The sequence below is a fragment of the Triturus cristatus genome, chromosome 6 (assembly GCF_964204655.1).
Source record: "Triturus cristatus chromosome 6, aTriCri1.1, whole genome shotgun sequence".
Classification (NCBI taxonomy): Eukaryota; Metazoa; Chordata; class Amphibia; order Caudata; family Salamandridae; genus Triturus; species Triturus cristatus.
Window position 1 is genome coordinate 589,624,906 of NC_140589.1, and position 12,644 is coordinate 589,637,549.

Here is a 12,644-nt window from a genome sequence, read left to right on the forward strand (position 1 = left end):
ACGTTTTCTGGAACTTTTTTTTTATTTTTATTCCCTTCTCCATCCAGACGCTGCACTTTGGAAGAGAAAAATGTCAGAAGGAGACTGCTTTTCCAGCCTCAGAGTTTCCTTCGTTTTTGGATCCATTTCACTGGGGAACGAAATGAGGAAGTTTTCCAGCAAGTCAGTAGGATCGAGGTAGAGACGGAAAGAGACGAGGAAAGGGAGGGAGGGAGGGAGGGAGGGAGGGAGGGAGGGAGGGAGGGAGGGAGAGAGGGAGGGAGGGAGAGAGAGATGGAGGGACGGAGGCAGAGAAGTGGACACTGCCCTTGGCTTCTCTGAGCAATGAAGGAAAATACAGAGTCCTTTTCCTTCTTTGCCCGCCCCGCCCGTCCCCGAACGGCCACGAACGGCCAAGCCTTATCTATAGGCCTTTGGCTACAGGGGAGCAGTGTCCCGGGTAGGCGAGGGCGAGGCGCCGGCCACTTCCTGTCGGGGAGCTGTCCAGGGCATCCTGGCCTGATTCCCAGCATCCCCCGGCTGCCAGGCTTTCCGGCCAGCCGGCTGGAAGCAGAGGACAGGAAGGGGCGGGGCATGCAAATGCTAGAAAGAGGACAACGTGGGTATGCTAAGTGACGCCTAACGAGGCGAGAGCCGTGGAGGACTCTGGGAGCCGGGAGAAGGCCCGAGGCCAGGGCCTCCTTTCTATGGGCACATGCTGAGCTCCCACTAGGAGTCAGAAAAAGAGGCGAAAGGGCCTCAAGCGACGGTGCGAGGGAAGACCCCGGTCCGGGTCAGCCAGGGAGATTGCTCCGGGAGGTGCGAATTCTGGCACCATTCTGGTTATCGCTTCTCGGCCTTTTGGCTAAGATCAAGTGTAGTATCTGTTCTTATCAGTTTAATATCTGATACGTCCTCTATCTGGGGACCATATATTAAATTGATTTTTGGAACAGGGAGATGGAATAGGAGCTTGCTCTGTCCACTCCACGCATCAACCTGGTATTGCAGTACCTCCAGGAATGGTGCACTTCCCCACCCGGGGAAAACAATGCTGTTGAAAGATAGATGAGAAAACGAAAGTAGCGCTTCACTACCAAACCCTGTAAAGTGGCGCTACTGTGTTTGCGCGAGAATAAAGCCACCCTGGTCACCGCGTCTTGCTTTATTTATTTATTTATGTCATTGATCTGCCGCAAACGCGCTTTATTTATTTATTTATATATTTTTCACGTTTTCTGGAACTTTTTTTTTATTTTTATTCCCTTCTCCATCCAGACGCTGCACTTTGGAAGAGAAAAATGTCAGAAGGAGACTGCTTTTCCAGCCTCAGAGTTTCCTTCGTTTTTGGATCCATTTCACTGGGGAACGAAATGAGGAAGTTTTCCAGCAAGTCAGTAGGATCGAGGTAGAGACGGAAAGAGACGAGGAAAGGGAGGGAGGGAGGGAGGGAGGGAGGGAGGGAGAGAGGGAGGGAGGGAGAGAGAGATGGAGGGACGGAGGCAGAGAAGTGGACACTGCCCTTGGCTTCTCTGAGCAATGAAGGAAAATACAGAGTCCTTTTCCTTCTTTGCCCGCCCCGCCCGTCCCCGAACGGCCACGAACGGCCAAGCCTTATCTATAGGCCTTTGGCTACAGGGGAGCAGTGTCCCGGGTAGGCGAGGGCGAGGCGCCGGCCACTTCCTGTCGGGGAGCTGTCCAGGGCATCCTGGCCTGATTCCCAGCATCCCCCGGCTGCCAGGCTTTCCGGCCAGCCGGCTGGAAGCAGAGGACAGGAAGGGGCGGGGCATGCAAATGCTAGAAAGAGGACAACGTGGGTATGCTAAGTGACGCCTAACGAGGCGAGAGCCGTGGAGGACTCTGGGAGCCGGGAGAAGGCCCGAGGCCAGGGCCTCCTTTCTATGGGCACATGCTGAGCTCCCACTAGGAGTCAGAAAAAGAGGCGAAAGGGCCTCAAGCGACGGTGCGAGGGAAGACCCCGGTCCGGGTCAGCCAGGGAGATTGCTCCGGGAGGTGCGAATTCTGGCACCATTCTGGTTATCGCTTCTCGGCCTTTTGGCTAAGATCAAGTGTAGTATCTGTTCTTATCAGTTTAATATCTGATACGTCCTCTATCTGGGGACCATATATTAAATTGATTTTTGGAACAGGGAGATGGAATAGGAGCTTGCTCTGTCCACTCCACGCATCAACCTGGTATTGCAGTACCTCCAGGAATGGTGCACTTCCCCACCCGGGGAAAACAATGCTGTTGAAAGATAGATGAGAAAACGAAAGTAGCGCTTCACTACCAAACCCTGTAAAGTGGCGCTACTGTGTTTGCGCGAGAATAAAGCCACCCTGGTCACCGCGTCTTGCTTTATTTATTTATTTATGTCATTGATCTGCCGCAAACGCGCTTTATTTATTTATTTATATATTTTTCACGTTTTCTGGAACTTTTTTTTTATTTTTATTCCCTTCTCCATCCAGACGCTGCACTTTGGAAGAGAAAAATGTCAGAAGGAGACTGCTTTTCCAGCCTCAGAGTTTCCTTCGTTTTTGGATCCATTTCACTGGGGAACGAAATGAGGAAGTTTTCCAGCAAGTCAGTAGGATCGAGGTAGAGACGGAAAGAGACGAGGAAAGGGAGGGAGGGAGGGAGGGAGGGAGGGAGGGAGGGAGGGAGGGAGGGAGGGAGGGAGAGAGGGAGGGAGGGAGAGAGAGATGGAGGGACGGAGGCAGAGAAGTGGACACTGCCCTTGGCTTCTCTGAGCAATGAAGGAAAATACAGAGTCCTTTTCCTTCTTTGCCCGCCCCGCCCGTCCCCGAACGGCCACGAACGGCCAAGCCTTATCTATAGGCCTTTGGCTACAGGGGAGCAGTGTCCCGGGTAGGCGAGGGCGAGGCGCCGGCCACTTCCTGTCGGGGAGCTGTCCAGGGCATCCTGGCCTGATTCCCAGCATCCCCCGGCTGCCAGGCTTTCCGGCCAGCCGGCTGGAAGCAGAGGACAGGAAGGGGCGGGGCATGCAAATGCTAGAAAGAGGACAACGTGGGTATGCTAAGTGACGCCTAACGAGGCGAGAGCCGTGGAGGACTCTGGGAGCCGGGAGAAGGCCCGAGGCCAGGGCCTCCTTTCTATGGGCACATGCTGAGCTCCCACTAGGAGTCAGAAAAAGAGGCGAAAGGGCCTCAAGCGACGGTGCGAGGGAAGACCCCGGTCCGGGTCAGCCAGGGAGATTGCTCCGGGAGGTGCGAATTCTGGCACCATTCTGGTTATCGCTTCTCGGCCTTTTGGCTAAGATCAAGTGCATTTGTATTTGGTCTGGTCTGGGCTGGTTGGGATATCTGCAGCCTTGTAGCACTGGGCCTGTGTTCCCTGGCTTGTCCGGGGCCAGGCTGCGTGTGAAGGGCTGTGAGGTGCCTGACCTTTTGGGGTTCATTCTTTTTGTCACCTCTTCTGTGCATGGGGACGGGCCTTCGTACCCTGGCTTGTCCGGGGCAAGGCTGATGCTCTGTGCGCGGGATGTGGCAAACGGCGTGCCTCTTCAGCGATTATTGAACAGTGCTGGTTGGTGTTTTTTCTACGTGTGTGTTTTCATTCCTATCTGCAGGTACTGAGGCTTTCAAGATTCCTGGACTTACGATTCGGACGAGTGAGGCCCTTCTCTCCGCTTCTCTCCCCTGCGCTCTGCTGGTGGGGGCTCTGGTCTCTCAGTGCCTCGGCGCTGGGGGCTGGAGTCCTCGCTGGTGGGAGCGTGGAGGGAGGGAGACAGGCTCCGAACCTTCGTGGCTGCTGCTGGGCACTTTGATGACTCGTTGCCTTAGTTACCACACAGCTGAGGTGATCAACGGACTTCAGCGCGAGTTGTGAGCATTCTCTCCTCTCTCTCTGTTAACTCTTTCCTTCCCCCTTCGTTTCCACTCTGCTCCCTTCCTCTGTTTCAGGATGTCGCAAGGCGCTCCAAGAACAGGCATTAGAAGGCACTTTTGCGTGCGCTTCACGATCAAGCAAGAATTCATGTCAGGTGAGAAGAAATTAAGTATGTCTAGGGTTGATTTTGTGCAGATTATTTTACAAAAAATGTTGCATGTTGCAGCCAGCGATTTATTCTGTGTTATTGCGCTCCCTGTTGGCAATGGGTGGGATGTGAGCTTTAACTCTGCTGTATGTTTAACCCGGTTTTGGTCCACGTTTGAAATTGAAAGGGGTAAAAACGAATTGGCTTGTTTTAATGTAGATGGGTTAACTGATCTTCGTTCCAAAATTGTTATTATCAAGGTATATAACGAAACTGTCAGTGAACATGATTTATTGATGTGGCTTAAAAGGAATTGTGAAACTGCGCATAATTTGGAAAAGGTGCGTGATATTTTGGGAATATGGAATGGGTCTTGGCGCATTTCAGTCAAATTAAAAGTGGATCCGTCTGGGGTGGGGGGTCTGTGTCATTTGCCTTCCTCTTTCCTGTTAGGCCCCAATCGGATTTTGTTGTTCTATGCTGGTCAACCCAAGTTGTGCAGGAGGTGTGGGGCTCGGGACCATGTCCAATCTGAGTGCACTAAACTTATTTGTTCTAATTGTGGGGGTGAAGGGCATGTGGCCAAGGACTGTGTCGAGAGGCGTTTGTGTAATCTATGTGGTAGAGATGGTCACCTTTATCGTGATTGTCCCTCATCCTTTGCTAACAAATTGAAGAATCCCATGAGCGCTTTCACCAACTCTGACGCTAGCGATATCAGGGTTGGGTTACAGAATACGGCTTTGAGTGACACAGCTGTTGAGGAAGAACTGGTAAGAGCAGAGAAGGAGAACGCGGCTGCTGAGGTAGCGCATAACGCGCCGCTTTCGGCAGCAGCTCCCATTACAGGGACGGAGGACCAGGCTGTTCTAGTGGAGGGTCCCACTCCCCGCTGTCCGGGCACTGAGGGAGGGGAGGGTGGATCCGGAGGTGTTGAAGAGTGTGTAGCTTCAAACCAATGTGATGGTATGACGGCGCAGGATCTGCCTGACAGTCTTTTTGCTAACTTGCCCTCTGGTTGTGTCAGGGGGGACCAGGATGCAACACAGTCTTCTGTGGCACCCTTGCCCCTCCTGGATAAGGTGAAGGGTAAATTCTGGACTCCTTTGTCATCAGATGGGGAGGATTCCATGGATGAGGGAGAAGTTGAGTCCCTCCCACTCCGACAAGTCCAACAAGACTCTGTGGTGGAGGTTGGGGAGAAGGACAGTGAGGGTATGTCACAACTTGTTCAGCATATTGCAGAAATCGAAGGTCAGTTGGTGGCGGAGAAGCTGAAGCTGGAGCGGAAGCTGGAACGACGGAAGAGCTTGGAAGAAGGGGAGGCAAAGGAGAGCGTGAAAAAGAAGAAAGTGCAAGCAGCATCTGAAGATGGGAGAGTGGAGTCTTCTCTTGAGCCCAGCACCAGCAAGGGTAAGATGAAGAATGGCAAGTGTCAGGATGCGGGGTCCGTCCTTAGGGCATCCACTACTGACAATGGTGAAGGATTGGTGAGCCAGTCTTCTTTGACTCCCAAAAATGCTTTACCGCAAAGAGTGCTGGTACCTGTGGGGGGGAGTGGAAGAACCATGAGGGGGAGAAGGACTACCTTAGATAAGGGGGAGGTTGCATCCCAAAAGAAGGAGGGCAAAGCTTTGGGTAAGAAGTTTAGTTCAGAGAATGGTGAAAGTGGCTCAGGGAAAAAAGGGAAGTTGGGAGCGCAGAGTGGTGACATCAACAAAACTGATGCAGAAGTAAAGCAGGATCTTAAGGAGTTGATCCTGCTGGACTCCCAGGTAAACAGTGAGGATGATATGTTCATGGTTGTTGAGTCCGCTTCATCTAACAAGTAAGTATGGCCAAGATTGTTCACGTTTTACATTTATGTTTGTTTTTCCTAATGGCTTTGCAAATTGTTTCCATTAATGTCAGAGGTGTCTGTAGTGCGGAACGGAGGGATAAGGTGTTATTTTGTTTGGGGGAAATGAAGGGGGTGGATGTTTTTTGTCTCCAAGAATGTCAGATTCCTTTCAGAACAGACTACTCTTGGTGGCAGCAAGCTTGGAAGAAAGGTCCTTCTTTTTGGTCTGGAGAAGATGGCAATAGGAACAGTGGAGTGGCGATTTTGGTAGCCAGCAGGAAAGTGAGTATAGTTGATTCCACAGTGCTCAAACCTGGGAGGGCGCTAAGGGTCAAGGCACTTTTCCAGGGTGCTCCCTTTACTTTGTTGAATACCTATGCTCCTGCTGATAAAGACGAACGACTGCATCTTTTTGAACACGTTTGTAGAAGTGCATGTTTGACCAGAGGGAGTTTGATTTGGGCAGGAGATTTTAACACTGGTTTAACTAGTAATGATACAGGGAGCGGCCGCCCTATAGACAAAACAGGCCATGTTCTCAAGGATATTGTGGGGGACTTTCATTTAACTGATGCTTTTTTACAGGCTAATCCTGGGGCTGGGAGACGGGCTGGACCTCGGGCTGGGAGTGATGGGAACAGTGCTGATGTAGGATTTTTTACTTGGCATGGTCCAGACTTGTCTTTAAGGTCCAGGATTGATTTTGTGTTTATCTCTAATGACTTAAAATGTGCAAAATGTGTACTTGAGCCACTTTTCTTTTCGGACCATATGGCACTAAGGGCAGACATAGTTTTGGACCAGGTGCGTGTCCATGGTAGAGGTGTGTGGAAGCTGAATGTTTCTCTTTTGAAGGAAGAAGGGCTGAAGAAACTATTTTCTGACCGTTTTGAGGGTTGGAAGACTTTAAAGGACTTTTTTAAGAGTTGGACTGATTGGTGGTTGTGGGTCAAAGGGAGAATTGGTGAGTTTTTTAGGGAAGAAGGTAGAAAGCTGGCGAGAGAAAGGGTGCGTTATTTGAATGTGTTACAGGGACGCTTGCAGAGATTGTATGGTATGAACAGATTGGGTTTGAATGTTGTGAACGAAGTGAGAGACTTGGAAGAAGAGATTGAAAATATATATTTGCAGCGTCTGGAGATTGTGAAGTCCCTTGCCAGAGCTGAATGGGTGGATGGGAATGAAAAATGTTCCCGCTATTTTTTTAAGAAAGTGATAGAGGAACAAAGGGCAGCTGATGGATGGAAGGACAGTCAGGGACGGTTGCAGACTACTACGGACGGCATGGGTGAGGTGTTGACTGAGTTTTTTGCGGACCTGTACTCTGAGAAACTTGTTAGTCCCTCTGAGTCGGCAGCTTCCCTGGCAGTGATCAAAGACACACTGACTTTGAGGCAAAAACAGAGCTTGGTGAAGGACTTCTCAGTGGAGGACCTTGATATTGCTCTAAGTTCCTTCGCCAATGGGAGATCACCCGGTCCAGATGGACTTCCAATTGAGTTCTATAAGGAGTTCTGGCCAGTTTTGAAGGACTCGGTATTGGAAGTCTGTCGGGAGCGGAAAGTTCTTGGTGTAACTCCCAAGCAATTCTGTGAAGGTATCATTGTTTTATTACACAAAAAGGGTGATAGAGCTGAGTTAAAAAATTGGCGGCCTATCACTCTGCTGAATACTGATTACAAGTTATACATGAAGCTGTTGACTCAGAGGGTGGGAGAGATTCTTTCTGACCTCATTTCCCCAGATCAAGTGAGTGCGGTTAAAGGGAGGCGGGTTTCAGATTGTTTGGTTCTCATTAGAGACTCTATTCAATTTCAATTAGAAAGGCATTCCCCTTTGGCTTTGCTGAGTCTTGATTTTGAAAAGGCGTATGATAACATTTCTCATGCATTTCTATGGCACGTATTGACTGCAATGGGTTTTCCTTTATTGTTCATTCAGTGGCTGCGATGGATCTATGAGGCCTCTACTAGTAAAGTATTATATAATGGTTGGTTCTCCAGGGAATTTGCTGTCAAAAGTGGAGTGAGGCAGGGGTGTCCTATGTCTCCCACGTTATTTGTTTGTGCTATTGAATGTCTTAGTAAAATGATCCAGGAGGACACGCGCATTTCTGGGGTGCATATCCCTGGGAGCGGTGGACAATCTGTCAAAGTTCAATTGTATATGGATGATGTTACCCTTTTATGTACCAATAGATTATCTGTGAGATCTGCTTTGGATAGAGTTGACATCTATTGTAAAAGTTCTGGCTCTAAACTCAATGCTCATAAATCTCAAAGCATGCTTTATGGGAAGTGGGAGGAGGATCCTTGTCCAGAAATTCAACGCATGCCAGACGCTGTAACGGTGTTGGGAGTCAAGTTTGATAAGGACGGCCAAGGGAAGAAGAACTGGCAGGAGAAGGTTTCACAAGTTTCCAGGACTCTTGGTCTCTGGTCATTAAGAGATTTATCTTTTGAGGGGAGGGTTTTTGTTTTAAGGACTGTGTTACTGCCCAGTCTGTTTTACTTGGCTGCAGTGTTTCCTCCACCGCGAAGAGTACAAGTGATCCTGGCACGGAAGTTCGCTCTTTTCTTCTGGAGAGGCGCCATGGAGCCATTGGCGAGAGACGTTCTGTACAAGCCGAGGGGTGCAGGAGGCATGAACTTACCTGATCTGCGACATATCCTTCATTTGTATTTTGTTGTTGTTCATCTCCACATCTTTTTCTTTGCCAAGTCCAAAGCGGGAGCTTTTGTGAAATACAACTTAGGTTTTGTTTTAAGATCCCTGAAAATGTGGACGCCCACCAACATTTCTCCCCTTGCTTTTTCGTCACCTGACTGTTATGGTTTTGTGAAGAGTTTTTTGACAACCTATCAATTGCAAACGTTGGAAACTTTTTGTTGGAAATCGTTTAAAATAGTATCTGCTTTCGTGTCCAGTAGGTTGCCGGTGACTGCACTGCCAGCCATGGCAGAGGACAGATCCAGAGCTGCTTGGCTTGGGATGGCCCATCCAAAGATTTTGGGTTTCCATCGAGATCTCCATTGGAGGGCGGCACACGAGGTCTTACCAACGAAAAGAGCCTTGCACCGTAGATCCTTGGCGGTATCTCCAGTCTGTCCTAGGGAGGGATGTCGAGATGAGGAATCAGCTGCGCATGTTTTTTGGGATTGCCCTTTTGCCACAGCAGTTTGGAGACGGTCTCTGCAGTACCTGACCCATCATCTGTTGGAAGACCAGCTGTCTTATCGTTTGGTGCAGCACGCTTCAGGCATGGGACCATGGCATCCGGATCAATGGAGAGTGGTTTGGTGCATTGTTTCTGCTGTAAAGACTGCTCTTTGGGATGCCAGAAACATGATGGTTTTGAAAAAGGACACTCTCTCTCCAGTTGCTGTTTGGAAGATTGCTCAGAAGTCCATTAAGGAGTACGTTGCACAGGATGTCAGACGGAAGAGCGTGTCTTGGGCCACCCGTGTTTGGATCTTTCATCCACCCTGAGAGGCGTTTTGACCCCTGGACCGCAGGGGTAGGGTCCTTCTCACTTCTCCAGTTTTTTCAGGGCTGCATAGCGCCTGGACTCTTGGTGTTATCTTTCGTATGCATGCAATATGCTCCTGTTCATGTTTTCAGATGAACTGAATATTTCACCTGCCTTTGCACTTCTGCAACAGAGGCCAGTACTGTTCTTTGATACTGCGGTCTACTAGCGTGCATCTCTTTTGTCTTTGTTTTCCAGTGTCAGTGCATGACGATGTCTCCTACGGTTTTTTTCTTTCACACAATAACTTAACTTTTGTACTGCTGTAAGGGGTAAGAGGGCTTTTCCTCCTGAGTTCTGTCATATTTTGGCAGGAACAGGATCACTATGCGCAGTCTGTTTTTCTCTCTTCGTAGGCCTTTCCTGGGTATTCTGGAACCGCTACTATGGTGCTGGGCTCCTATTCTTGGTCAATGGGGTTTCTTGATTGCTACTCTAACTTGGCACTAGGCCGGGATGTGGTTTTTGTTTTTTTGCAGTCTTTTTTGCTGTTTTTTGATCTGCTTTTAGCTGTTTTTTAATTCCTTGTGTTTTTCCATGCCAAGTTTTTGGATTAGCAAATCTGTATTCTTCTAGTTGTCTTCCACACTGTCGTGGAAATGTTATTGTATATTCACAATTTACTTAGGGGTCGCCGCATTCCCCTTTGTATGATATGTATATATTCTCTTGTATAATACTTGATCTTCAATAAAATCTATTTTGAATAAAAAATCTGTTCTTATCAGTTTAATATCTGATACGTCCTCTATCTGGGGACCATATATTAAATTGATTTTTGGAACAGGGAGATGGAATAGGAGCTTGCTCTGTCCACTCCACGCATCAACCTGGTATTGCAGTACCTCCAGGAATGGTGCACTTCCCCACCCGGGGAAAACAATGCTGTTGAAAGATAGATGAGAAAACGAAAGTAGCGCTTCACTACCAAACCCTGTAAAGTGGCGCTACTGTGTTTGCGCGAGAATAAAGCCACCCTGGTCACCGCGTCTTGCTTTATTTATTTATTTATGTCATTGATCTGCCGCAAACGCGCTTTATTTATTTATTTATATATTTTTCACGTTTTCTGGAACTTTTTTTTTATTTTTATTCCCTTCTCCATCCAGACGCTGCACTTTGGAAGAGAAAAATGTCAGAAGGAGACTGCTTTTCCAGCCTCAGAGTTTCCTTCGTTTTTGGATCCATTTCACTGGGGAACGAAATGAGGAAGTTTTCCAGCAAGTCAGTAGGATCGAGGTAGAGACGGAAAGAGACGAGGAAAGGGAGGGAGGGAGGGAGGGAGGGAGGGAGGGAGGGAGGGAGGGAGGGAGAGAGGGAGGGAGGGAGAGAGAGATGGAGGGACGGAGGCAGAGAAGTGGACACTGCCCTTGGCTTCTCTGAGCAATGAAGGAAAATACAGAGTCCTTTTCCTTCTTTGCCCGCCCCGCCCGTCCCCGAACGGCCACGAACGGCCAAGCCTTATCTATAGGCCTTTGGCTACAGGGGAGCAGTGTCCCGGGTAGGCGAGGGCGAGGCGCCGGCCACTTCCTGTCGGGGAGCTGTCCAGGGCATCCTGGCCTGATTCCCAGCATCCCCCGGCTGCCAGGCTTTCCGGCCAGCCGGCTGGAAGCAGAGGACAGGAAGGGGCGGGGCATGCAAATGCTAGAAAGAGGACAACGTGGGTATGCTAAGTGACGCCTAACGAGGCGAGAGCCGTGGAGGACTCTGGGAGCCGGGAGAAGGCCCGAGGCCAGGGCCTCCTTTCTATGGGCACATGCTGAGCTCCCACTAGGAGTCAGAAAAAGAGGCGAAAGGGCCTCAAGCGACGGTGCGAGGGAAGACCCCGGTCCGGGTCAGCCAGGGAGATTGCTCCGGGAGGTGCGAATTCTGGCACCATTCTGGTTATCGCTTCTCGGCCTTTTGGCTAAGATCAAGTGTAGTATCTGTTCTTATCAGTTTAATATCTGATACGTCCTCTATCTGGGGACCATATATTAAATTGATTTTTGGAACAGGGAGATGGAATAGGAGCTTGCTCTGTCCACTCCACGCATCAACCTGGTATTGCAGTACCTCCAGGAATGGTGCACTTCCCCACCCGGGGAAAACAATGCTGTTGAAAGATAGATGAGAAAACGAAAGTAGCGCTTCACTACCAAACCCTGTAAAGTGGCGCTACTGTGTTTGCGCGAGAATAAAGCCACCCTGGTCACCGCGTCTTGCTTTATTTATTTATTTATGTCATTGATCTGCCGCAAACGCGCTTTATTTATTTATTTATATATTTTTCACGTTTTCTGGAACTTTTTTTTTATTTTTATTCCCTTCTCCATCCAGACGCTGCACTTTGGAAGAGAAAAATGTCAGAAGGAGACTGCTTTTCCAGCCTCAGAGTTTCCTTCGTTTTTGGATCCATTTCACTGGGGAACGAAATGAGGAAGTTTTCCAGCAAGTCAGTAGGATCGAGGTAGAGACGGAAAGAGACGAGGAAAGGGAGGGAGGGAGGGAGGGAGGGAGGGAGGGAGGGAGGGAGGGAGGGAGAGAGGGAGGGAGGGAGAGAGAGATGGAGGGACGGAGGCAGAGAAGTGGACACTGCCCTTGGCTTCTCTGAGCAATGAAGGAAAATACAGAGTCCTTTTCCTTCTTTGCCCGCCCCGCCCGTCCCCGAACGGCCACGAACGGCCAAGCCTTATCTATAGGCCTTTGGCTACAGGGGAGCAGTGTCCCGGGTAGGCGAGGGCGAGGCGCCGGCCACTTCCTGTCGGGGAGCTGTCCAGGGCATCCTGGCCTGATTCCCAGCATCCCCCGGCTGCCAGGCTTTCCGGCCAGCCGGCTGGAAGCAGAGGACAGGAAGGGGCGGGGCATGCAAATGCTAGAAAGAGGACAACGTGGGTATGCTAAGTGACGCCTAACGAGGCGAGAGCCGTGGAGGACTCTGGGAGCCGGGAGAAGGCCCGAGGCCAGGGCCTCCTTTCTATGGGCACATGCTGAGCTCCCACTAGGAGTCAGAAAAAGAGGCGAAAGGGCCTCAAGCGACGGTGCGAGGGAAGACCCCGGTCCGGGTCAGCCAGGGAGATTGCTCCGGGAGGTGCGAATTCTGGCACCATTCTGGTTATCGCTTCTCGGCCTTTTGGCTAAGATCAAGTGTAGTATCTGTTCTTATCAGTTTAATATCTGATACGTCCTCTATCTGGGGACCATATATTAAATTGATTTTTGGAACAGGGAGATGGAATAGGAGCTTGCTCTGTCCACTCCACGCATCAACCTGGTATTGCAGTACCTCCAGGAATGGTGCACTTCCCCACCCGGG

At 49.9% G+C, this 12,644-nt stretch overlaps 5 non-coding genes across 5 annotated transcripts; all 5 read left to right on the top strand.

The window, feature by feature from the left end:
• Positions 1-824: 824 nt before the first annotated feature.
• LOC146817488 (U2 spliceosomal RNA) lies at positions 825-1,015 on the top strand. Its single transcript, XR_014964854.1, has one exon. It is a non-coding gene; the product is annotated as a U2 spliceosomal RNA (small nuclear RNA).
• A 1,003-nt stretch (positions 1,016-2,018) lies between these two features.
• LOC146817489 (U2 spliceosomal RNA) lies at positions 2,019-2,209 on the top strand. The gene has a single exon (XR_014964855.1). It is a non-coding gene; the product is annotated as a U2 spliceosomal RNA (small nuclear RNA).
• Positions 2,210-10,030: 7,821 nt separating this feature from the next.
• On the top strand, positions 10,031-10,216 carry LOC146817490 (U2 spliceosomal RNA). The gene has a single exon (XR_014964919.1). It is a non-coding gene; the product is annotated as a U2 spliceosomal RNA (small nuclear RNA).
• A 1,019-nt stretch (positions 10,217-11,235) lies between these two features.
• Positions 11,236-11,426, top strand: LOC146817491 (U2 spliceosomal RNA). The gene has a single exon (XR_014964857.1). It is a non-coding gene; the product is annotated as a U2 spliceosomal RNA (small nuclear RNA).
• Positions 11,427-12,445: 1,019 nt separating this feature from the next.
• LOC146817492 (U2 spliceosomal RNA) lies at positions 12,446-12,636 on the top strand. The gene has a single exon (XR_014964858.1). It is a non-coding gene; the product is annotated as a U2 spliceosomal RNA (small nuclear RNA).
• Positions 12,637-12,644: the final 8 nt, after the last annotated feature.